General features: G+C 40.0%; 1 pseudogene; it reads left to right on the top strand.

Moving 5' to 3' along the window:
* The first annotated feature begins 2641 nt into the window (after window positions 1–2641).
* Window positions 2642–3132, top strand: LOC148008942 (vacuolar protein sorting-associated protein 26B pseudogene; annotated as a pseudogene).
* The last annotated feature ends 23035 nt before the right edge of the window (window positions 3133–26167 follow it).

Raw genomic sequence — 26167 nt, 5'->3', positions numbered from 1 at the left:
TTATTAAGTGGAGAAATATACTGCTTCTTAAACAACCAAGCAGTGGGAGCGTTACGACAGTCTAGTTGATCGAGATTGTGACATGAGTATTTGATAATTCTTTGGTACAGGGAGAAGTTTTATTATTTATCTAACCCTTTAACATTGTACTGGCTAGTGTATGTTTCATGTGCAGATTTGACTATGATTTTGCGTTACACACTGTTGTATGTTTCTGTTGCTGATTCTTGGAGTTGCAATATCCACGAACATACAAGGTTGTTTCATACCTAAACTTTTTATTTCATATTCATTTTGAAAAATACATGAATAAAAAATTGATGGAATGGAATTAGAGATGTCGAAGAAGAAGAAAAAAAGGAAAAAACACTTAAGTAAATTACAGAGGAATTATAAATAAATATTTTAAACAAATATGAATGATATATATACATACAATTGTATATGAAGTCCACTCACAAGGGATGGGACTTAGCATTAGGGAGTGATTAAAAGGGGGGGTGACATGTGTGCATAACATAGTGAATTTCATTGTATGGGTGTCCGATTAGGAATCCTATAGAGTTTTCCCCTATCTTTTGGTCGCTTTTCTAGCGATATGTGGGATAGCTGAATAACAAGGTTCTCTCCACGAAATTTTGACTAGGAGTAGCGTGGAAGAAAGATGCTGAGCTGGTGAGTATTCTTTGCTTATCATTTGCCTAGACAAAGTGACTAGTATTATGCGCTAGATTAGATTCCTCGAGTAAAGTTGTTGAGCTGAAATGTTTGACCGTTCAATTAAGTGATGTCTTCTTAGCTTCTTAGTTGATCCTTAAAAAAAAAAAAAAACAACAAAACAATCCTTAAATCCAATCCAAATATTAAAAGTTCGGAAGAGTCTATATATTTATTCTTTTAAAGAAAGAAAGAAAGAATAAAAACAAACAAGAAAAAAAAAACACCCTGAGACTGCAGGGTTTGAAAGAAAAAAAAAAACAACCAAAAGAAGATAACCATCGCCTCTGAGGTCCTGGTAGGCTGTAGGGATTTCCTTGACGGGTGCCCTGTGTCCGATGCCTTGTATCTCTTTGGGGTGGGACCTTTTGGGAAAGAGAATCAATGTATATACTCTTTTGACATTAAAAACAAAAAACCCATTAAAACATAAACTTAAAAGAAGAGCCTTGGACAATTAGAAGTTCCGGACCATTTGCTGGTTGTTCTAGTAGAACATGGAGGGTTAGCAGCTAAACCCTAGGAGTCCTATTTAGTGTTGTAGTATTAGTTTACCTTGTTTGGGTTCTTTGTTAAGTAACGACCTTATCAGTGATGCTATTTCAGAAGCAATATTTTTAGTAGGATAGTAGTGTGGCAATTTATTGCCTAGAGGGATTATTGTTGTTTAGTGATTCTAGACAGTTTCCTAGTTGGTATATTCTATGCAATGGATGAAGCTCTGTTATGCATTTCAGTGTGGAGAGCGAGTAAGGGAGAATGTTAGTTTGCACAAGTTTTTCCATCTTTTCATTAAAACATTTATATTGTTTGTATTTTAATATGACACAAATAAGTATCTTTCTACTTTTCCAGTGTCTACCAGTTGTCCATGTGCGGTTTTGCAGATCTTGTAGCTGTGCTCGCGGGGACGCTTCGCAATTAAGTGGAGGAGAGTATATTTTTCTTTCAAAGTTGCGTAGCAATGCTCGTGGTAGCAGTGTTGGTGATGCTGGATGTTCGTGATGTAGCTGTGCTCGCGAGGACGCTTCGCATTTTAGTGGGGGAGAATGACAACACCTAAAAACATGCCATTTATTGCAACAATTTTTTGGCAAAACTGTATACAATTGACACCTTATTACTAAATTTTTACATGAATTCAATGCAGATGCGGTGTTCGTTGTTGCTGTCTTTGGAGACCGTGTCCTTGCACTCTGGCCAAGAAATGTCGATTATGTAGTTTTAGGTTATGGTTTAGGTCATGGAGGGCAGCTATAACGACTCACAATGCCAACATGAAATCATTACAAACACAGGATCTTATACCCAATGAGAATGTAGCAAAGGTGAATCACTTCAAGCCTATAATGGGATTTCTCCATTTTGTACTTGTGCGAGATCCACTTCAAAGACCTTCCCTTGATGCAGTTATCTTGCAATTGGAACAGCTACAATTGAAATTGGGACTTTGCCTTAGGGGGTTGTGTGTTGGGGGAGAGTAAAAAACCTTAATAGGTAAAAAACTTTAATGGAAGGAACTTTTTTTTAAAAAAAAAAACAAAAGAAAAAAAAACAAAATGAATACGATGGGAGGGAGGACCGTTACGGACATGTCGTGGAGAAAGGAGGGGGCATGGGATTCTTGGAGAGGAGGCACCGATTGATAAAGGGAAGAGAAGAAGACTATCAACGCAGGAGGAGAGGGAGAAATGGGGAGGCGGCGATTGATGGAGAATATGGAGGAGGGTTGCTGCGTTTCGAATGCAATGGTGAACCACACCACCATCAGAGATCATAAAAAGGTTGATCTGCTTGCATGATGAAGACCGTTGAAGAAGGGGGCATGGGATTCTTGGAGAGGAGGCGCCGATTGATTTTTACATGGAGAAAAGCTACGTAGAGAGAGAAAGAGAGAGAGAGAGAGGAGGGAGGAAGTTGTCGCTTTTGATTAGGCCGATTGGTTGCTATATCATCAACCGTGGCTATGAATTTTATTCGAGGAGCATTGGCACCACCGTGTACGGTCACAATCGACTTTGCTGATGCTGACACTCGGCAGCAAGTACCTTTGTTAATTCTGCTGTGTTTGTTAATGTGAGGAAGGAGAATGGACAGACGGTTGTGGTGCCTCTTTTTCACAGCCTTGAAAGTTTAGTGGGACAGGTGCGTGTTGTTCCACATCCAGGAAAGAAAATTGAGCATCAAGGGATCAAGTTGGAGCTTCTCGGTCAAATAGAAATCGGCTTTGATCGCGAGAAGTCATCAGATTTCACCTCCTTGGTAAAGGAGCTTGATATACCGGGAGAACTTCTTAGTGTGAAGACTTACTCCTTCGAGTTTCCAAACGTAGAAATGCAATATGAGTCATATGTTGGTCTCAATGTAGTACTAAGCCAACACTATGCTTGGTTATTAAAGAATCAAGAGCCATAGAGCTGGAAGATAAGGAGTGCGGAATTTGAAGAGCATTATAATCATGCAAAGGTAGTCACATTGCTTTCTAGTTTTAAGTTCATGTGACTCTTGGGAAGGCAATAAGAGGGTGCCTTACCTTGCTTGACCTGAAGACATAAACCACTTTATAACCAATTGCAAAGTCATCGATTTGTCTTGAATATCATTCTGGAAGAACAAAGGAAGGGAATTGAAGCATGTGGTCTACTCTCGAAACCATCGCCACGATTTCTTTGATAAGAATTTGTTTTATCATGCTGATACTGGTTATAGAAGAGAGAAGGAAAGGACGTTATATTTGCAAAATGAATTAAGTATTTAAAAACTAATAAGCAACGACGAAATTTATATACGGAGTGGGAAATGTCTACCAAGGGAGATTAAAATTTAGGGGTTTATGGTATGCCATAAAATTTGATTTGAATGTTTGTTTAAAAAATTAAACAAATAAAAAGAATTAATTTTAATCAGGAGGAGAAAAACATAAAAAGGAATTTTAAACGGAGATATACAAATAGATCTAAGAGATCTATATCCTTGAAACAACCTTTCCAAAGTCAAACATTAAAAACATTTCCTGGATAAACCGCCACTAGCATGGCAGGAGAACATTATGAGGAGCTGCCTCTGAGAGATGAGGAGAAACCATAGTTATCTTAGGTTTAGCAATTTAGTGCCCAGTATAATTTATTGAAGTCTAGAATCTTTGCAGTTGGACTACTACAAACAACGTTGTAGATTTTAGGGAAGGTTAAGTTGAGTCAAATTAAAACAATTAGTGAAATAATCACTTGTTTAGTGCAACAACTTTTAGGAGTTGGCTTGTTAACCTGGGTAAAAGTGGCTTGGTCTTTGGCCAGTCACTTCAAGATAACGAAAACTTATAGTTACTCTTTTTGCAAGACAACATAAACCAAGTCTACTTACCATTCTGAAATAGTTACGAGCATCGAATGTAGCTTGGTGAGTAGTCATTCTCCTTGCGGGTACTACATTCGAGCTTCCTTGTGTTAGTTTTTGAATGTTTCCTATTCTGGAAATGATATACCTAAATGTGTTTTGGGCTCATCACAGTTGGCTATTGGGGTAGAGACCAATGAACGTGTTGACTTCAAGTCAAAATATGGTCGTAAGGACTAGCCAATTTATTTTGTGACTGAGGTCCTAGGTGGGTCGAGCTAAACCTTGGCTTCACTTATCGGTCAAGACCTTATTTACCAAATTATTCCTTTCAAACAAGCTCAACATTTCAGTGCGCATCCTAATCTTCCTTTTTAGATGGATACCCCATTATGTGGTGCAATTGAAGCTCTTCATGATGCCATGCAATTCCCAATGCAAGTCTCCCCTAAGTTGTCAATGTGATGTGAGGTCCCTATTCATAGAAATCCCTTCCAGTACATTTATGAAACTCAAAAGGCATGACTTAATTACTCAAATGCGAGTGTATATACATTCATTGAAAATGCAAGTTATTCTCTACGATGGTCTATGGAGTACAATTGACCTAGATAGAATATTTATGTACCCTAACAATCTATGATGCATCTGCGGAAGTTAGATCTTATTTCTTGATTTGTTTTCACTATACCCGTAGATACTCAATCTATTTTCAACATCTCATGATTATTAAACCCCTTTTTTGCTATCTTTCAAAATATGCAAACTACCTAATGTGAGACATGACTTTATTTCTAATAATGCCTATGCTTAAATGTTCGATTTCAATTTTCTAACATGGTAGTGGTACCTAGTTTGGAGAGTCGAGTTAGCATTTTTGCCTAATAAATCGTCAGTGTTGATAGTGGCGTCTTTTCACGACCCTTCCTTTGTAGTCGCAGCTTTTCCAGTTTCCTGGGAGAGCTTACGCTTTGGGGCCATTGTGGAGTTGGAGGCGGCGTTCATTTCCTTCGATGGACTCCTTGGTGTTGGAGTTACCTACGCCTTGTCTTGCCTTTTGCGGTCTCCTTGTCAATTTGAGGCAATTGATGGAGAGGTTATGAGACTTGCAATGGTGGGGAAGACGGTACTCGAGCCTTTGCCCAAGGAAGAGGTTTTTTCTTGAGCCTCTTCTCCCTCTCTTTCTTACTCTCTCCCTCTCTCTCTCTTACTCTCCTTCACTACCTGTTCCTCTTTTCTCTTTCTCACAAGATGGTAGCAAGGGAAGGGGAAGAGTAGCGTGTCCGTGGTAGGGAAGGGGGAGATTTAGAAGGGAAGAAGGATAATAGGTAGGGAGGAAAGGAAGAGAGGAAATTGTCTACTCTCTTAGGGAGGGGGGGTTTATAAGGGTGAGGTGGGTAAAGATGGGGGGGTTCTTGTTAACATCATTCGGTGTGGTGATCGTCGGCCTCCTCTGCTGCCACGTCACTTATTGTGATCTCCTCCTCTACCCCATCAAAACTACTCTCACCTTTGTTATTTCTGAGTTCGTCCCCTCCCTTTCGTTATCATCAACATGGCCTCCTGCCTCATCAACCTCAGATTGACTCCCCCCCCCCCTTCATCTTGTAGTTTAACTCCCCCTCCCGCCACCCATTGATGGCGGTGACAGGGGGGAGAAAAGCTAGTAAAAAATATTCATTTTTATTTAGTAAATAAATAGGGGGGAAATGATAGTGACGACGCTAGAATCAAAAGGGGGGGCAATGTCATTATGGCGGTGGCAGTCCGTTACATCCTTCCCCCCTTAAGGAATCGAGATGTCCTTATCTCAAAAGGAATTGGGGGTATTGTTGGTTGAGAGTACTCTCATCAATCCATGTGGCATCTTCTTTTGGATAGTCCTTCCACTAGATGAGGTACTCTTTAAGGGTTCTACTCCTCAATTTCTTTTCTCGGGTGTCTAGGATTCTATTTGGCCAAAGCTCAAGGACTCCTTGGCTTGGCATTACAACTTGTTGATCATTGAGTACATGGCTAGGATTAGATACATATTTATTTAGTAGGCTAACATGGAATACATTGTGAACCTTTATGTTCTCACGAAGTTGGAGTTTGTAGGCATTGGGCCCTAGACACTTGAGGATCCTGTAGGGTCCGCAATACCTTGGACTTAGTTTCTTAAATTCTCACAGAGATAAGGAGCTCTTCTTGGGGCGTACTTGAATAAAGACCATATCACCTTCTTTGAAGAGTCACTCCTGTCTATTTAGATCTGCATAGGCTTTCTACCTATCCTTGGCAGCTCTAATGTCTTGTCTGATGGCCTTGACCTACTCCTCCATCTCCTCAAGCATTTTTTTGGAAGCTTCTACCCTCAAGGTAGGATCTGAAAAGTTCAATGGAGTATGGAAATCATGCCCATACAATGCTTGAAAATGTGTCATTTGAATGCTTTTTTGGTAAGAAGGATTATAGGTAAACTCTACCAATGGTAGATATTGAATCCATTTCTTGGGTTCACGACAAAAATATGCCCTAAGGATATCTTCAATGACCTAGTTGACCCTCTCTATTTTGGGCATCAATTTTAGGGTGATAGGCTATACTAATGAAACAAAGTTGGGTCCCAATGGCCTCGAATATGAGATGTAAAGAGGGAATCGCGGTCACTAACGATCCTTCTAGGTAACCCATGGAGTTCGAATATTTCCTTGATGAATAACCTGGCAATGTCTAAAGCTTTATAGTTTTTCTTGACTGGAATGAGATGTGCAACCTTAATGAGCATGTCTACTATAACCATAATTGAGTTGTATCCTCCTTGGATTGAAGGTAATCCAACAACAAAGTCCATGCTGATAAATTCCAACTTCATCTGGGGAATGTCAAGAGGTTGCAACTTCCCAGGCATCTTGACATGCTCTGCTTTAATGCGCTGGTAGGACAAACATTACGTGGCATATTTGAGCACATCTCCCTTAAACCTTTCCCAATGGTAGCTCTTTCTGACTGTGTTAAGGGACTTGACATATCGGGGATGGCATGAAAGGGGGAATCATGTGCTTCCCAAAGTATTCTCTATTTGAGTTTTTTGCTTGAGGGTATGCATAATATTGTCCTAAAGTAGACAAGTCCCTCATTGACAAAAAATTCTTGATATTTGGCCTTAAGTTTGGGATTTTGGTCCTTCCCCAAGATCTCCTTCATCGTCTTCAGATATTCTGGGTCATGGCTAGCTTCCTCCTTTGTTAGTTTAAGGATAGGGTTGCTAGGAATTGATACCATAGTTGCCAATGATTGTGCCATCGAGGGTTCCTCCATAATAAGAGAGTTGAGGAACTCTTTGCAACTTAAGGCATCAGCAACTACATTCTCCTTGCCAGGTTTATATCTAATCTCAAAATCATATTCCTGCAGAACTTCAATCTAACATCGTTGCCTCATATTGAGGTCGGTCTGGGTGAATATCCATTTAAGGCTCTTATGGTCTGTGACCAAAGAGAACTTGTTGCCAAGAAAATAGTGTCGCCAAAGGTTGAGAGAATGAATAACTGCTAATAGCTCCAGGTCATGGGTAGCATAATTCCTTTCATGGGTTTTTAGCTTCCTCGAAGAATATGCTATAGGGTGACCTCCTATCATTAGTGCATAGCCTAGTGCAAGTGAAGTGGCATCCGTGACAACTTCAAATTCCTTGCTCAAGTTAGGGAAATTTAGAATTAGTGTTGTCACTAAGCTATGCTTGAGTTGATCAAAACTTGATTATTCAGTGGGCATCCATGTTATGGAAACCTAATTCTTTAGCTAATTTGTAAGGGGAGTTGCAATTAAGGCATAGCCCTTAATGAAGATCATGTACCAACCTATTATTCCAAGAAAGCTACGCACTTCTTTAATAATAGTTTTGGTGGAGGCCACTCTTGGACATCCTTGACCTTTGTAGGATCTATAGAGATTCCTTCATTTAACATAATAAATTCAAGGTATTCCATCTGCCTCTTGAGGAAGGCACACTTTTTCTTCTTAGCATAAAGCTTATGAGTTCTCATGGTTTCAAGGACGATGCAAACTTGGGATTCATGGTCCCCCTCTTTCTTGGAATAAACCAAGGTATCATCAAAGAAGACAAGCACAAAATCATCAAGATATGGTCTAAAAATATCATGCATTAGCCTGTTAAAGGTGGCAGGGGAATTAACAATCCAAAATACATTATTGTGAATTCAAAATGACCATATCTTGTGTTGAATGCTGTCTTACAAATATCTTCTTCTTTGACGCGGATATGGTAGTGTCCTGACCTTAAATCGATCTTGGAGAAGATTTTTGCTCCCTGCAATCGATCAAGTAACTCGTTTATCCTTGGGATAGGATATTTATTTTTTATGGTTACTTGGTTGAGGCCTCTATAATCGATGCAAAGGCGAAGTGTACCATCCTTCTTCTTTTGGAATAGGACTGGAGCTCCCCAAGGAGAACTGTTGGGCCGTATGTACCCTTGGTCCAATAGCTGTCTGAGTTGTTCCTTTAATTCAATAGCTTCAAGAATGGACATCTTGTAGGGCCTTTTTGTGACTAGTGCAACTCTTGGTGTTAGCTTAATTTCATGATCCACTCCCCTTGGTGGTGGTAATTCAATCAATTCTTTTGGAAACACATCCATATACTCTTCTAGCCAAGATGGTTCTTCATTGGTGTCCTCTACCTGTTATGGTTTGTTTAGCTTGATCAAGTAGACCTGTAATCCTTCCCTTATCCCTTGAACTATTTGTGTTGCCTTAGCTAGTTTGGTCTTTGGTTTACCTGATTCTCCCTATGTTGTTACCTTCCCACCTTTAGGATTGCGAAATGAGACTTATCCTTTTCCACAATGAATGTGAGCATCATTGGGGATTGGCCAATCCATCCCGAGTAGGCACTCATGGACTCCTAGACTCATTACCCTGAATTTAGCATATGTGGGTTCGTTTTCGAGTAGGATTTCCACCTTAGCAGTTTGTCTAGCGCAAGTGATTTCTCGTCCATTTGCTAGTTCAACAAGCACAGTAGGTGCAGCTATAGTGGCTATTCCTAACCTTCTTGCACAAGCTAGTGAAATGAAGGAATGAGTGCTACCACAATCAGTCAAGGTTTTGAATTTCTTACCTTGGTAATCTAATGGAGTTTGTGTCAAGATTGTGGGAGAGATGGAAGGAGTCTCACTTGTAGCTTTCTCGCTTGCACAATGGGGGAATACACACACAATTGGAGGCTGAAAACAGTTTTCCTCTTCTTAGTTGTGTAAGCCAAAAAGAACTCACATACAAAGAAATAGAAGAACCCTATATATGGGTCTCAAACCAAACTCAACTAACTAAGGTGGCATACTAACTGAACCACGAACTAGAGTAGATAAGCATGTCAAGATTGTGGGAGAGAAGGAAGGAGTCTCACTTGTAGCTTTCTTGCTTGCACAATGGGAGAATACACACAGAGGTGGAGGCTGAAAACAGTTTTCCTCTTCTTAGTTGTGTAAGCCAAAAGAACTCTCATACAAAGAAATAGAAGAACCCTATATATGGGTCTCAAACCAAACTCAAATAACTAAGGTGGCATACTTACTGAGCCACAAACTAGAGTAGATAAGGATAGCTGTCATCTAGCTATTATTGATGAGCGGTGTACCAACCGCGTCTACAACTGACAAGTCGGTGACATAAATGCACAACGGTCACCCTTGCATATCACGAGTGGAGCTTGATATCTCAACACTCCCCCTCGAGCTCAATCCCAATTCCTGCACACCAAGGAGGTCTCTGAACTTGCGCAGCTTCTCTGCACCCAATGCCTTCGTGAATATGTCAGCTACCTGATCCTCTATGCTGACATAAACTAGATCAATAAGACCTAGTAAAACCCTCTCCCGTACATAGTGATAATGCACCTCAATGTGCTTTGTTCTAGCATGATAGACTGGGTTATTTGCCAAGTGTATACTGCTCATGTTGTCACAATAAATGAAAACTGGCCCATCTGTAGACTGATGCATATCATAAAGTAGCTTATGCAACCAAGCTACCTCACATGCAGCCATTGCTGCACCCCTATACTCAGCCTCTATGCTTGACAAGGCAAGTGTAGGCTGTTTCTTGCTGCTCCAAGTGACTGTAGCACTGCCAAAAGAGAACACATATCCACTGGTAGATCGTCTATCAGAAATAGTACCAGCCCAATCAGCATCAGTGTATCCATGCAACTGTATCTGAACCCCAGTCTCATAAAATAGTCCATACTGCAATGTGGACTTCACATACCTGAGTATGCGTCTAGCCGCATCCAAATGTGGTTTCCTTGGAGCCTGCATAAACTGACTTACCAATCCAACAACATAGCTCAAATCTGGCCTGGTAATAGTCATATAAATCATACTTCCTACTATGTGTCTGTACATAGTAGGGTCTTCTAGAAGCTCACCTGCATCTATGCTCAGCTTCACATTCTGCTCCAAAGGAACTGAAATAGGCTTACAGCCTGTCATCCCATATTTGGACAGCATGTCCAATCCATACTGCCTCTGCAAGAGCTGTATCCCACTTGGTGATCTAAATAACGCAGCTCTCCCAAATCCTTCATCTCAAACTTCTGCTTCAATAGCATTTTCACATGAAGGATATCTTCATCACTGTCAACTGTCATAATCAAATCATCAACATAAATGACAAGTAGCATAATACATTTCTCTATTTTTCTCACATAAAGTGAGAAATCTGCCTTGGAAATCTGAAAGCCAATAGTGACAAGATACTGTCCTATCTTGTCAGACCATGCTCTAGGTGCTTGCTTCAAGCCATACAAGGCTTTCTTCAACCTGCAAACAAACTCAGGATGAATAGCATGCACATAACCTGGTGGCTGCTCCATATATACCTCTTCTTGCAAATCACCATTCAAGAAGGCATTCTTTACATCCATCTGATGTAAAGACCATTCCTTTGACACAGCCATAGCAATGACTGCTCTTACGGTTGCCATCCTTGCAACCGGACTGAATGTTTCTTCATAGTCAATGCCATATGTTTGTGCATACCCCTTGACTACTAATCTTGCCTTATATCTGTTCACAGAACCATCTGCATTGTGTTTCACCTTATAAACCCACTTACAGCCAATTGCATTTTTACCTTTAGGCAAAGGTACCAATTCCCATGTAGCATTTGCTTCTAAGGCATCCATTTCTTCATGCATGGCTTTCTCCCATTTTTCTTTTCCCATGGCTTCCTCAAAAGAAGTGGGTTCTGGTTCCTGTATCACTTTAACCATATATGCATAGTGAATGGCTCTAAATCCATCATATTTCAGCCTATCCACAGGATACCTAGCTCTCGTAGACCTGCGCAAAGTAGGTTCACTCCCAGGTGCTCTCAAAACATCCCTGGTATTCCTTACTCCAGGTGTAACAATAGAAGGAATACCCAACTCATCATCAATGCTCTATTTTGAGCCACTGGATTCACCATCCACATAAGAGTGACCTGCATTCACATCAAACATGGGCTGATCTACCTTCTCTTTTCCTTTTCGTGATACCTGAATACCACTATCTGCATTGCTTTGAGAAGATTCTCCTAATCTCAATCTGCCTGTCCATGGCGAGAATATGAACCACTGCTAGAGGATGCTCCAGGTCCACTAATATTTTGTGACTGCTGCTGTGAATTCTGTGCAGCATTACCATTTTGTGCATCTACATCATCAATCACATTTACTGGTTTATACCAGCTACTCATCTCATCAAAAACAACATCTCTGCTCACTGTAAACTTACCAGTAGAAGGGTTATAGCATCTATACCCTTTTTGCTGCAGAGAGTAACCAATAAAGATGCACTTCTCAGCTTTTGGATCCAACTTGGATCTCAGCTCATCTGGCACATGTACATAGGCAATGCAACCAAAAATTTTCAAATGAGAAATATCTGGTTTCCTACCAGTATACCTCTCCTCTGGAGTCATTCCATGTATTGCTGCAGTGGGAGTCATGTTCATTATGTAGACTGCTGTAGCAACTGCTTCAGCCCAATAAAAATCTGGCAAGTCTTTTTCATTGAGCATGGCACGAGATACCTCTCCAATATGCCTGTTTTTCCTTTCTATAATTCCATTTTGTTGTGGGGTATGACTGCATGAATATTGTTGCTTTATGCCATACTCCTGCAGGAACCTTGCAAACTCATTTGAGAGGTACTCTCCCCCTCCATCTGACCTTAGGCATTTTATCTGCATGCCTGTTTCTTTTTCAACCATAGCTTTAAGAGTTTTGAAGTACCCAAAAACTTCACTTTTCTTTTTCATAAAATACACCCAAACTTTTCTACTATAGTCATCAATAAAAGTGACAAAATAATGACAGCCTCCAAGAGATGTAGCTTTAGTAGTCCACACATCAGAGTGGATTAATTCCAATGGCTTCTCACTCTCTTGAACATGTCTAGGAAATGGTTTCCTTGCCTGTTTTCCAAACTGACAGGCTTCACATACCTTATGCATTTCTGCAACCTTGAATTTGGGCAATCCTACAACAATATTTTGGGCTTGCATTGATTTAAGTCGTTGTACATTAACATGACCAATGCGTTTATGCCAGATATTAATATCTGCAACTACACCAGTCCCATGTGCAAACATTGCTGCACTCAATTCAGACATCTCTGCATCCAATGTAAAGATCCTGCCCTTCTTCTTTCCTTTTGCTATCAAGCGATCTTTATTTTTCATATCCTCAACAAAGCATCCATGAGGATTAAATTTGACCTGCAAGCCCTGCTCAACCATTTGACCAACAGAAACCATATTCTTGGTGATATTCGGGACATGAAATACATCGGACAGGTATTTCTTTTTCCCATCCTGCATAGACAAAGAAATTTTTCCAATCTGCACAATAGGATGTGCAGTATCATCACCAGTCTCCACAAATCCTGGTTTTTCCATTTTCCTTGCATCCTCCATCCATTCTGCATGACCTGTCATGTGGTTTGACGCACTTGAGTCAACATACCACACTTCGTTGCTTTCTTCTGCACTTGTCACAGAATTATTCATGTGCTGCACCATAAACAAATGCTCATTTCTGTCATCACCCTGTCTACTAGAAGATGCATAATTCCCTTGTTGCAATTTTCCATTCATGATGTCATTCTACTTTTTATAGCAGTCTTTAGCCATATGACCCATTTTACCACAGTAGTAGCATTCAACATTACTATTTGCATTTTGGCCTCTTTGCCATCCACCACGACCTCTTTGGCTCCCCCTGCCTCTAGAGTTACCACGTCCTCCTCCATAGAACTGGTTTTCTTGAGTTTGCTGCATATTCTGATTTCTACCATAGCCTCCAAATCGGCCTCCTCTACCTCTGCCTCTACCTCTTCCAGCATTTGAGTAGAAGACAGCTTCTTTTGAAGTTCCTCCTGAAGAAGATGCACCACCATTTCTCTGCTCCTCAGAAATTAGAAGAGCAATCAACTCCTCAAAATCAGAAAATCTTTCACGAACTGAAATGGATGTCCGAAACTGTGCATAATCCTTTCCTAGACCATTCAAGGTCACAGAAACTAAATCATCATCTTCCACTGGCGGCCCAATGGAAGCAAGTGCATCTGCAATCTTCTTCACCTTCATGTGGTAGTCATTGATGCTCATATTTTCTCTTTGCACATTATGCAACTCTTGCTTGAACTGCATTTTCCTGGCTTGCGTATTTGTGCTATACATTTTTGACAGAGTATCCCATGCCTCCTTTGGCGTACTTGCATCCTGAATATGCACAATCATAGAGTCTGAAATACTGATAGACAGCCAGTATATAACTTTTTTGACTTTCTCATGCCATGCTTTGAATGCCTGCATTTGCTGTTGATTGGGAACATCAGGAAGAACTGGTTCTTCTTCATTTCCTGCAACAAATTCCCAATATCCTTTTCCCATAAGGAAATTCGTCATTCTAAACTTCCATGCTTGGAAGTTGTTCTTGTCAAGCTTTTCAGTGACAATCTGTGAGAGAGAATCAGACGCCATTACAGAATACTGCAAAAAATTCTGTCACTGCAAAAAACACAGCTTCACCCTCACAAGGGCAAATCTGCAAAACTGGCGAAAGTGGTATTTGACCACACAGTCACTTTCTAGTGAGAATTTTGCATCAACAGGCAATAAGGATAATTCTGTAACTCCCAATGTCTCTGCGCACAGGCATATGATGCAATTTCTACGGTAACTTTTCACCGACCTGTAGAACAGTGGCTGCACAGCATAAAACTGGGCCTTTTCCTGAGTGTGTGCAGAAAACTTCCGCCTCCAAAACAGGCCCCGAAATGGCCTCAAATCAAAAAAACAAGGTCGCCGAGGGCTAAAGCCATTCTCCTGCAGCATATATTGCCCTCTTGCTTCACCGCGAAGGGCGTCTCAACCTGAGACAATGCACTCCTGCACTTTCCGGCTGTGCTACCTACAGAGATCTGCTCCGAAAATAGAAAATGAAAGCAACACTGCTCCTCTTACCAGAACACCGCGAGCTTGGCTTGCTTTCTTGAGCTCCTTACCACGAACAAGGCTCTGATACCATGTCAAGATTGTGGGAGAGAAGGAAGGAGTCTCACTTGTAGCTTTCTTGCTTGCACAATGGGGGAATACACACAGAGGTAGAGGCTAAAAACAATTTTCCTTTTCTTAGTTGTGTAAGCCAAAAGAACTCTCATACAAAGAAATAGAAGAACCCTATATATGGGTCTCAAACCAAACTCAAATAACTAAGGTGGCATACTAACTGAGCCACGAACTAGAGTAGATAAGGATAGCTGTCATCTAGCTATTATTGATGAGCGGTGTACCAACCGCGTCTACAACTGACAAGTCGGTGACATAAATGCACAACGGTCACCCAGGCATATCACGAGTGGAGCTCGATATCTCAACAAAGCATAGCTGTCATCTAGCTATTATTCATGGGCGGTGTACCAATTGTATCTGCAACTAACAAGTCGGTGACATAAATGCACAATGGTCACCCTGGCATATCACGAGTGGAGCTCGATATCTCAATACTCCCCCTCGAGCTCAATCCCAATTCCTGCACACCAAGCAAGTCTCTGAACTTGTGCAGCTTCTCTGTGCCCAATGCCTTCGTGAATATGTCAGCTACCTGATCCTCTATGCTGACATAAACTAGATCAATAAGACCTAGTAAAACCCTCTCCCGCACATAGTGATAATGCACCTCAATGTGCTTTGTTCTAGCATGATATACTGGGTTATTTTCCAAGTATATACTACTCATGTTGTCACAATAAATGACAACTGGCCCATCTGTAGGCTGATGCATATCATAAAGTAGCTTATGCAACCAAGCTACCTCACATGCAGCCATTGCTCCACCCCTGTACTTAGCCTCTGTGCTCGACAAGGCAACTGTAGGTTGTTTCTTGCTGCTCTAAGTGACTCCAACACTCCCAAAAGAGAACACATATCCACTGGTAGATCATCTATCAAAAATACTACCAGCCCAATCAGTATCAGTGTATCCATGCAACTATATCTGAACCCCAGTCTCATAAAGTAGTCCATACTGCAATGTGGACTTCACATACCTGAGTATGCATCTAGCGGCATCCAAATGTGGTTTCCTTGGAGCCTGCATAAACTGACTTACCAATCCAACAACATAGCTCAAATCTGGCCTGGTAATAGTCACATAAATCAAACTTCCTACTATGCGTCTGTACATAGTAGGGTCTTCGAGAAGCTCACCTGCATCTGCGCTCAACTTCACATTCTGTTCCAAAGGAATTGAAATAGGCTTACAGCTTGTCATCCCATATTTGGACAGCATGTCTAATCCATACTGCCTCTGCAAGAGCCATATCCCACTTGGTGATCTAATCACCTCAATGCCCAAGAAATAACGCAGCTCTCCCAAATCCTTCATCTCAAACTTCTGCTTCAATAGCATTTTCACATGAAGGATATCTTCATCACTATCACCTGTGATAATCAAATCATCAACATAAATGACAAGCAGCATAGTACCTTTCTCTGCTTTTCTCACATAAAGTGAGAAATCTGCCTTGGAAATCTGAAAGCCAATAGTGACAAGATACTGTCCTATCTTGTTAGACCATGCTCTAGGTGCTTGCTTCAAGCCATACAAGGCTTTCTTCAACCTGCAAACAAACTCAGGATGCATAGCATGCATATAACCTAGTGGCTGCTCCATATATACTTCTTCTTGCAAATCACCATGCAAGAAGGCATTCTTTACATCCATCTAATGTAAAGACCATCCCTTTGATGCAACCATAGCAATGACTGCTCTTACGGTTGCCATCCTTGCAACTGGACTGAATGTTTCTTCATAATTAATGCCATATGTCTGTCCATACCCCTTGACTACTAATCTTGCCTTGTATCTATTCACAGAACCATCTGCATTGTGCTTCACCTTATAAACCCACTTACAACCAATTGCATTCTTATCTTTAGGCAAAGGTACCAATTCCCATGTAGCATTTGCTTCCAAGGCATCCATTTCATCATCTATGGCTTTCTCCCATTTTTCTTTTCCCATTGCTTGCTCAAAAGTATGGCTGTAAATCCATCATATTTCAGCCTATCCACAAGATACCTAGCTCTGGTAGACCTGTGCAAAGTAGGCTCACTTCCAGGTGCTCTCAAAACATCCCTGGTCTTCCTTACTCCAGGTGTAACAATAGAAGGAATACCCAACTTATCATCAATGCTCTGTTCTGAGCCACTGGATTCACCATCCACATAACAGTGACCTGCATTCACATCAAACATGGGCTGATCTACCTTCTCTTTTCCTTTTCGTGAAACCAGCATACCACTATCTGCATTGTTTTGAGGAGATTCTCCTTATCTCAATCTGCCTGTCCATGGCAAAGAATTTGAACTACTGCTAGAGGACACTCCAGGTCCACTAATATTTTATGACTGCTGCTGTGAAATCTGTGCAGCATTACCATTTTGTGTATCTACATCATCAATCACATTTACTGGTTTATACTAGCTGCTCATCTCATCAAAAACAACATCTCTTCTCACTGTAAACTTATGAGTAGAAGGGTTACATCATCTATACCCTTTCTGCTGCAGAGAGTAACCAATAAAGATGCACTTCTCAGTTTTTGGATCCAACTTGGATCTCAACTCATCTCGCACATGAACATAGGCAATGCAACAAAAAATTTTCAAATGAGAAAAATCTGGTTTCCTACCAGTATACCTGTCCTCTGGAGTCATGCCATGTATTGCTGCAGTGGGAGTCCTGTTCATTATGTAGACTGCTGTAGCAACTGCTTTAGCCTAATAAAAATCTGGCAAGTCTTTTTCGTTGAGCATGGCACGAGATACCTCTCCAATATGCCTGTTTTTCCTTTCTGCAATTCCATTTTGTTGTGGAGTATGACTGCATGAATATTACTGCTTTATGCCATGCTCCTACAAGAACCTTGCAAACTCATTTGAGAGGTACTCTCCCCCTCCATCTGACCTTAGGCATTTTATTTGCAGGCCTGTTTCTTTTTCAACCATAGCTTTAAGAGTTTTGAAATGCCCAAAAACTTCACTTTTCTTTTTCATAAAATAGACCCAAACTTTTCTACTATAGTCATCAATAAAAGTGACAAAATAATGACAGCCTCCAAGAGATACAACTTTAATAGTCCACACATCAGAGTGGATTAATTCCAATGGCTTCTTACTCTCTTGAACATGTCTAGGAAATGGTTTCCTTGCCTGTTTTCCAAATTGAGAGGCTTCAATACATTATGCATTTCTGCAACCTTGAATTTAGGCAATCCTGCAACAATATTTTGGGCCTGCATTGATTTAAGTCGTTGTACATTAACATGACCAATGCATTTATGCCAGATATCAATATCTGCAACTACGCCGGTCCCATGTGCAAACATTGCTGCACTCAATTCAGGCATGTCTGCATCCAACGTAAACATTCTTCCCTTCTTCTTTCCTTTTGCTATCAAGCGACCTTTATTTTTCATATCCTCAACAAAGCATCCATGAGGATTAAATCTGACCTGCAAGCCCTGCTCAACCATTTGACCAACAGATACTAGGTTCTTGGTGATATTCGGGACATGAAATACATCCGATAGGTATTTCTTTTTCCCATCCTACATAGACAAAGAAATTTTTTCAATCTGCACAATAGGATGTGTAGTATCATCACCAGTCTCCACAAATCCTCATTTTTCCATTTTCCTTGCATCCTGCATCCATTCTGCATGACCTGTCATGTGGTTTGACGCACCTGAGTCAACATACCACACTTCGTTGCTTTCTTCTACACTTGTCACAGAATTGTTCATGTGCTGCACCATAAACAAATGCTTATTTCTGCCATCACCCTGTCTACTAGAAGGTGCATAATTCCCTTGTTGCAGTTTTCCATTCATGATGTCATTCTACTTTTTATAGCAGTCTTTAGCCATATGACCCATTTTACCACAGTAGTAGCATTCAACATTGCTGTTTGCATTTTGGCCTCTTTGCCATCCACCACGACCTCTTTGGCTCCCCCTGCCTCTAGAGTTACCACGTCCTCCTCCATAGGACTGGTTTTCTTAAGTTTGCTGCATATTCATATTTCTACCACAGCCTCCAGATCGGCCTCCTCTACCTCTGCCTCTACCTCTTCCAGCATTTGAGTAGAAGACAGGTTCCTTTGAAGTTCCTCCTGAAGAAGATGCACCACCATTTCTCTGCTCCTCACAAATTAGAAGAGCAATCAACTCCTCAAAATCAGAAAATCTTTCACGGATGGAAATGGATGTTCGGAACTGTGCATAATCCTTTCCTAGACCATTCAAGGTCACAGAAACTAAATCATCATCTTCCACTGGCGACCCAATGGAAGCAAGTGCATCTGCAATCATCTTCACCTTCATGTGGTAGTCATCGATGCTCATACTTTCTCTTTGCACATTGTGCAACTCTTGCTTGAGCTGCATTTTCCTGGCTTGCGTATTTGTGCTATACATTTTTAACAAAGTATCCCATGCCTCCTTTGGCGTACTTGCATCCTGAATATGCACAATCATAGAGTCTGAAATACTGATAGACAGCCAGTACATAACTTTTTTGGCTTTCTCATGCCATCCTTTAAATGCCTGCATTTGCTGTTGATTGGGAACATCAAGAAGAACTGGTTCTTCTTCATTTCCTGCAACAAATTCCCAATATCCTTTTCCCATAAGGAAATTCGTCATTCTAAATTTCCATGCTTGGAAGTTGTTCTTGTCAAGCTTTTCAGTGACAATCTGTGAAAGAGAATCAGATGCCATTAGAGAACACTACAAAAAATTCTGTCACTGTAAAAAACACAGCTTCAGCCTCACAAGGGCAAATCTGCAAAACTGACGAAAGTGGTATTTGACCACACAGTCACTTTCTAGTGAGAATTTTGCATCAACAGGCAATAAGGATAATTCTGTAACTCCCAATGTCTCTGCGCACAGGCATATGATGCAATTTCTACGGTAACTTTTCACCGACCTGTAGAACAGTGGTCACACAACGTAAAACAGGGCCTTTTCGTGAGTGCGTGCAGAAAACTTCCGCCTCCAAAAGAGGCCCCGAAATGGCCTCCAATAAAAAAAACAGAGCAACCAAGGGCTAAAGCCCGTACCCGCAGCATATACTGCCCTCTTGCTACACCGCGAAGGGCATCTCAATCTGAGACAATGCACTCTTGCACTTTCCGGCCGTGCTACTTGTAGAGACTTGCTCCCAAAACAGAAAAATGAAAGCAACACTGGTCCTCTTACTAGAACACTGCGAACTTGGTTTGCTTTCTTGAGCTCCTTACCACGAACAAGGCTCTGATACCATATCAAGATTGTGGGAGAGATGGAAGGAGTCTCACTTGTAGCTTTCTCGCTTGCACAATGGGGGAATACACACACAGGTGGAGGCTGAAAACAGTTTTCCTCTTCTTAGTTGTATAAGCCAAAAAGAACTCACATACAAAGAAATAGAAGAACCCTATATATGGGTCTCAAACCAAACTCAACTAACTAAGGTGGCATACTAACTGAACCATGAACTAGAGTAGATAAGGATAGCTGTCATCTAGCTATTATTCATGGGCGGTGTACCAACTACATCTGCAACTAACAAGTCGGTGATATAAATGCACAACGGTCACCCTGGCATATCACAAGTGGAGCTTGATATCTCAACAGTTTGGATTACTGAGAATTGGCTGTTTGGCCCCTTTTTGTGGAGAGCCACATGAATGGATGCCCTCTCAATCTCAGCTTCCATGGATGGGTCTTCTTCTTCATTGATTCCCTTAGTGGAGATATTGGAATTTTTTGCCCTTCCCATTGTTGCACTACCATGGCCACGGGTAGCTCTGGCTTAGCAACTAAACCTTCCTTGGTGATGCTCTCTGCCAAGTTTGGGGCATTCCCTTTTGAATTGTCCAGGTTCATTATAGTGGAAAAATTGCATACTTTGATTGCTTCTTTGAGTGGGGACAAAGTCACTGATTGCATTTTCCCTTGGCTTCTTCCATTGGCCTTGACTTTGTCCTTGAGCCATCTTGAATTGAGCTTTCAACATTCCTGGATTTTGGTCCTTGTAAGACCATGGTCTATTATTCCTGGGCTTTAAACTTCTTGGGCAATAGGTCCCGCTCTTATCAATGTGTCTTGAAAATCCAAAGGACGCATTGATTCCAATCGAGTATTCAATGGTGGGTTCAACCCATCCCAAAACTTCGAAACTTGTTGGGGAATGCTCATGGTCAGAGCGTATTTCAGCAAGGAGACAAATCTCGAGTAGTACGCCTCCAGCGTGACAGGCCCAACTATTTCAATTTGGAGAACTCATTCCCTGCATGACTTCCTTTAGCTTATCCCAAGTTATCATGCTTTCAGAGATTGCTTGGTCCTTACACCATTGCTTCCACCAGAGCCTAGCTTCTCTGGTAAGTTTGAGCTTGGCAATCATGGCCTGGTTCACAGGTTCTATTCTTGCTGCACTGAAGTAATCTTCCATGGATTCAATCCATACTACGGCATCAACTTCAAGAGTCTTCCCCTTTCCGTCAAATTCTGGTGGTTTAATTTGTTTGAGGATAGACTTCTTCTCTTGTGCCTATGTTGGGCTTAGCACCAATACAAGTCTCTGGTTCTACACTTGGGGTTGTATCTGGGTTTGCATTAAAACCTTTGTGTTAAGATGACATTTACATTTCTCTGCACATCCTAAATCAGTGCGCAAAACTATTTTTCATTGATACTATACAACAATTCCAAATGAACATAAAATTCTTATTTATCCATAAAGAAGCATAAGCCTCGAGTACAAGTATTCGGGAATAGATACACATTGGCTGGGATGGTTTTTTTCAATAGATACATCATCGCCAAGTTAATAATTCCCTATTGGATTAAGCTATAGGGACAGAATAGTAATATGGATTAGGAGAATGGATTCTCAGAAAGTGATAAGTCATGGGAAGTTCTTTTTCTGCTATATAATCTGTAGATACTCAATCTATTTTCAATATCTCATGATTATTAAACCCCTTTTTTGCTACCTTTCAAAATATGCAAACTACCTTATGCGAGTTATAAATTTATTTCTAATAATGCCTATGCTTAAATAATCGATTTTAGTCTTCTAACATGGCAGCGGTACCTGGTTTTGGAGAGTCGAGTTAGTGTTTGCACCTGATAAACCGTTCGTGTTGATAATGGCATCTTTTCCCGACCCTGCCTCCATAGTCGTGGCTTTTCTAGTTTCCTAGGAGAGCTTACGCTTTGGGGCCATTGTGGAGTTGGAGGCAGCCTTGACCTTCTTTGATGACTCCTTGGTGCCAGAGTTACCTATGCCTTGTCTTGCCTTTCACAGTCTCCTTGTCAATTTGAGGCAATCGATGGGGTGGAGAGGTTATGAGGCTTGTGATGTTGGGGAAGACGGTACTCAAGCCTTTGCCCAAGGAAGAGGTTTGTTCTTGAGTGAAATGAAGGTTGCCACTTAAATGGAAATTAACACAAAACTAATAGGAAATGCTGAATTAACAAGAAATGTTGGAAACCATAGCTTGCCATTTCTTAATTCAAGATGTCTCACAACTAAGAACTACAAGAAATGTTGAAGCCATGGAAGCTTGAGAATCATTTGATGAAGGATGCTGCAAGGAACTCACCCCTTACAATGGTGGGGAAGGAAATACCTTCAAGCTCCAAGAAGTGGAGATATGTAAAATGATTCAAAGATGATTTACATTGGCACCCTCTTGCCTTTTATACTCCAGTCCAAAATAGACTAATTTCCTAATTAAATCAACATGAAAATTGCTTTATTACAATCCATCCTTGCCCAAAATTTTTGTCCTCAAAACTTTGAAGAGTGAAAGGATATATGAATGATAAGTATGAAGAAATGGAAAGCCAATGCTAAATATCCTTGTTGAAGTTGTCCTTTGAAGAAGATACTCTTCCATGAAAAGAATCTTGAAAATAAACTCAAAACAGTGGAAATCTAGAATGTTGTCTTGAACAGGGTAGTGATAGTAAATGACCCATAACTTTGGATAGAAATGGTGGAGAGAAAAAGTTAGCAAGGCAAACACAAGCTAGATGCAAAATAGAATGATATTCATATTGATTAAGAGTATTCTTTACAATGAGCCAAAGAGCCCCTATTATAGGCATACATAAGGTTTGATTATACCATTGATGAATTTATAGCCACATGTGGGTTCAATTAACCCATCACATATGTGTAAATACAGATCCCTATTCTATCAAATAGGGGAGGATTCATATGAGATTGTTTGAAGGCCATACTTGAATATCCTCCCTTGCTCAAAAACAAGATACAGAAAAAATATATTGTTGGCTAAGTTGTCACTCACTTTCTAAATTAAACTAAAAACAATATCTAAAATACAAGGATTATATTGGCTCTCTCCTCCAATTAGGATTAAGAAATACGAAACATCTATTGTTTTTGGAAATTTTGGCCTTCTCTACAATCTAAGATAACAAAAACTAAAGAAAATAAAATCAAAGAGGCATCTAGAAGCTTATTCCAAGATTACATAAAATGGAAAAGGTCTAGCCAGTGTCTCAAGGAAAATGTCTCAATGATGGCCACATGGCCCAAGTGGCATTCTCTTGATTTGCTCGTTTTTCTCATTTTTCATAGATCCAAGCCCACAAAGAGAAGAAGATAGAGAAGAAATTACAGAATAAGGAGATGAGCTTATTCATTCTTGATGCTTCCCTCACTCTCGCTCTCACTTTCTCACACACAATGTCACTCTCCCTTTCACTTTCTCACACACAATCTCACTCTCAACCCTCTCACTTTGAATGGGAAGAAATGTTAGAGAAGAGCCTAGCTTCATCCTACCAAGCTTCTCACTCACATTCACACTCTCCCTCACTCTTTACATTTACACAAGAAGATGGATGGAAGAAAGAAGATGAAGAAAAAGACTCTCAAGTTTACATGCACCCACAAAAAACTCTTTCATTCACTTTTTAGCTTTTATGCATGTACTTTATGATTTAGGGCTCTGCCCATAAATTGGACACCCTTCCTATTTTTCACAATTGATTGGTCTTCTCTACTTTGAAAATACTTTCAATTAGTTCGACACATCCCTTCAAATTGAATGAAAGTCTGGTACGTGTAACCCTTTATGGCTACAAGTCTTTCTTAATCTTGGGATATTTGTAAGAGTTTCGTTTTATTCTGGGGATACTTGTGCAAAGGAAATCTTGGTTCTCAAATGATCATAAAAGAAATATAAAACTATAAAACTTAATGAAAATACATAGTGATCACATATAGCCAACAATAGTGCCTTAAATAATATAGTGCAATCTAAAGAATATAATCCTTCACGACTTGGTTCTAACACATTGTGCTTCCACTTGTGCTTCCATTTGACTCGTATCCTTTTTCACCATTGTGGTTAACATCTACTATCTTGATTTTTTGGTATTTTAAGCCTCTAAATTGTTGAGATGGCAAGCTCAACACATGCAAACATTAATGTGGATTGCCTAGTTAGATGGATTCGCATAGCTTACTTAGTACATTGGTGGTCATTATGACTCTTACATATCCATTGATTTAACACTTATTATATTTAGTTTGTTGCACCTATCTACCAATGGCGTAGCTATAGCGCCATCCAATTAGTATAGTTAGTTATACACTATTTGACTTAGTAGACCACTTTTCTTTATGATGCATCTTATCTATAACTTGTGTACATTGAGTTTCCTCTTGTGTGTATGGTGTGTTTTTGGTACAATAGCTCAAGTAAGTTCCCCTACCATGCAATTCATGACATGGTATCAAAGCTATGCCATTGGAAAATTCATAAAGTGTGTGAAGCATGTCTGTTTGGTAAGTAGACAAGACAACCTTTTTTGCATGATAGAGATATGAGTAGGAATATACTTGATATTTTACATATAGATGTTTGGGAGCCTACACGAAACATATCTCTTAATGGCAGTAAATATTTTGCTAAGTTTATTGATGATTGTTTAAGAAATTTGTAGGTGTATTTTATGAAGGAAATGAATGATGTGTTTGAGTACTTCAAAACTTTCAAGGTTATTGTTGAAACATAAATATGTTTAAAAGTTAGGTGCTTGAGGTTAGATGGAGGGGGAAGACAACCTCTCTAATGAGTTTAGGCACTTCTTGAGGTCTCATGGGATAAAGAGAGAATTTACTTGCAGGTATAGCCCACAGCAAAACTGGTTTGTACAAAAGAAAAATAAGCACATTGCAGAAGTTACATGGGTATTGATGGTTGAAAATAATTTATCAAAATATTTTTAGTATGAAGTTGTTTATACTACCGTCTATTTATTGAGGGCTGATATGATTGTGTTTTTGAATTTTTTAAATTGATTTTGCAAATGATTTTTGTATAATTTGAATGATGATTGATTGTTTTGGAAGTGTTTTAGAGAGTTTTGGAAAAGGTTGAATAGGTTTGAGAAGCTCATGATGTTTTTCAATAAAGATATTATGTGTTGAAAGGTTCAGTTGAGTGCCTGATAAGTTCTGATTGGTTCTCTTTAGCTTCTATTTTGTTCTGGTTTTTTTTTTAATGAGAGGTTGAAATGATGATTGATGGATTTTAAGAGTGCTTGGAAGCTTATTGAATGATTTTTAATGGTTTTGAATGGTCTTCGTTGCACTAAATGCTTTCTGATGATCTTTTGAATGGTACTATAGACCCTCTGTTGTAGAGCTTCTGTCTTTGTTTTGTTTTTTCTTTGTATGTCTCTATAAGTGTTATGTGGAATGAATGTGTAGCTTGGGGAAGATTTCTAATCTTAAGAAGATATGAATATAAGTTCAAAATAGCTCAAAGAAGAGGAAGAAGTAGCTGCTGTAGACTCAAGTGAAGACTAAAGCAACAGTGATACTATTGAGCCATAAATAGACACTGTAGTGGCTCTAGTGACCCTTCATATCAGACATACCTCTTGTGAGGGGTATCCATGATCAAAGAGACATTATGGATGATTATTCTTCATTATTCCAATATACTATTGAGAGAGAGAGCATATGTGAGAGAGATAGAGAGTGAGAGAGAGCCAATTTTTCTATGAGAAACATTGTATCTACATGAGAGAGACTATGAAGACTATGAAGACATTGAAGATGAAATCTATGTGATGATTTTCATTCAAAGTGGAGTATTTTTTTGTGTTATCTTGTTCTTTTGATTAATAATATGAAGAATATGTTAAAGTTTTGTTGTGATAAATTCGTGGGAGAATTGTTATATGATGCTACTGATCCAGGTTTTTTACAACCCGGATTTCTACCACAAAATTTGGCCAAAACCCCTATCAAGAGCTTACCATATCACTTTGGGTTTACTCTTCAATCACTAGGTATGCTACATTGCTTCTCGATTGTGATAACTCTAGCGAATGGGGGGAACAAGTTCTTAGGAGGCATGTCAATGTAAAGGGTAAAATGAATGGTTATCTTAGTGAAGATGGAAATGGATTACACCTAAGAGTTGAGTGAGTGCATAGATTTTTCAAAGGACTAGC

Source organism: Lygodium microphyllum, unplaced genomic scaffold (assembly GCF_053477565.2).
Source record: "Lygodium microphyllum isolate KBCC unplaced genomic scaffold, Lygodium_microphyllum_v1.1.10 scaffold_43, whole genome shotgun sequence".
In the NCBI taxonomy this organism is placed as follows: domain Eukaryota; kingdom Viridiplantae; phylum Streptophyta; class Polypodiopsida; order Schizaeales; family Lygodiaceae; genus Lygodium; species Lygodium microphyllum.
This window is presented reverse-complemented; position numbering and strand designations above follow the sequence as displayed.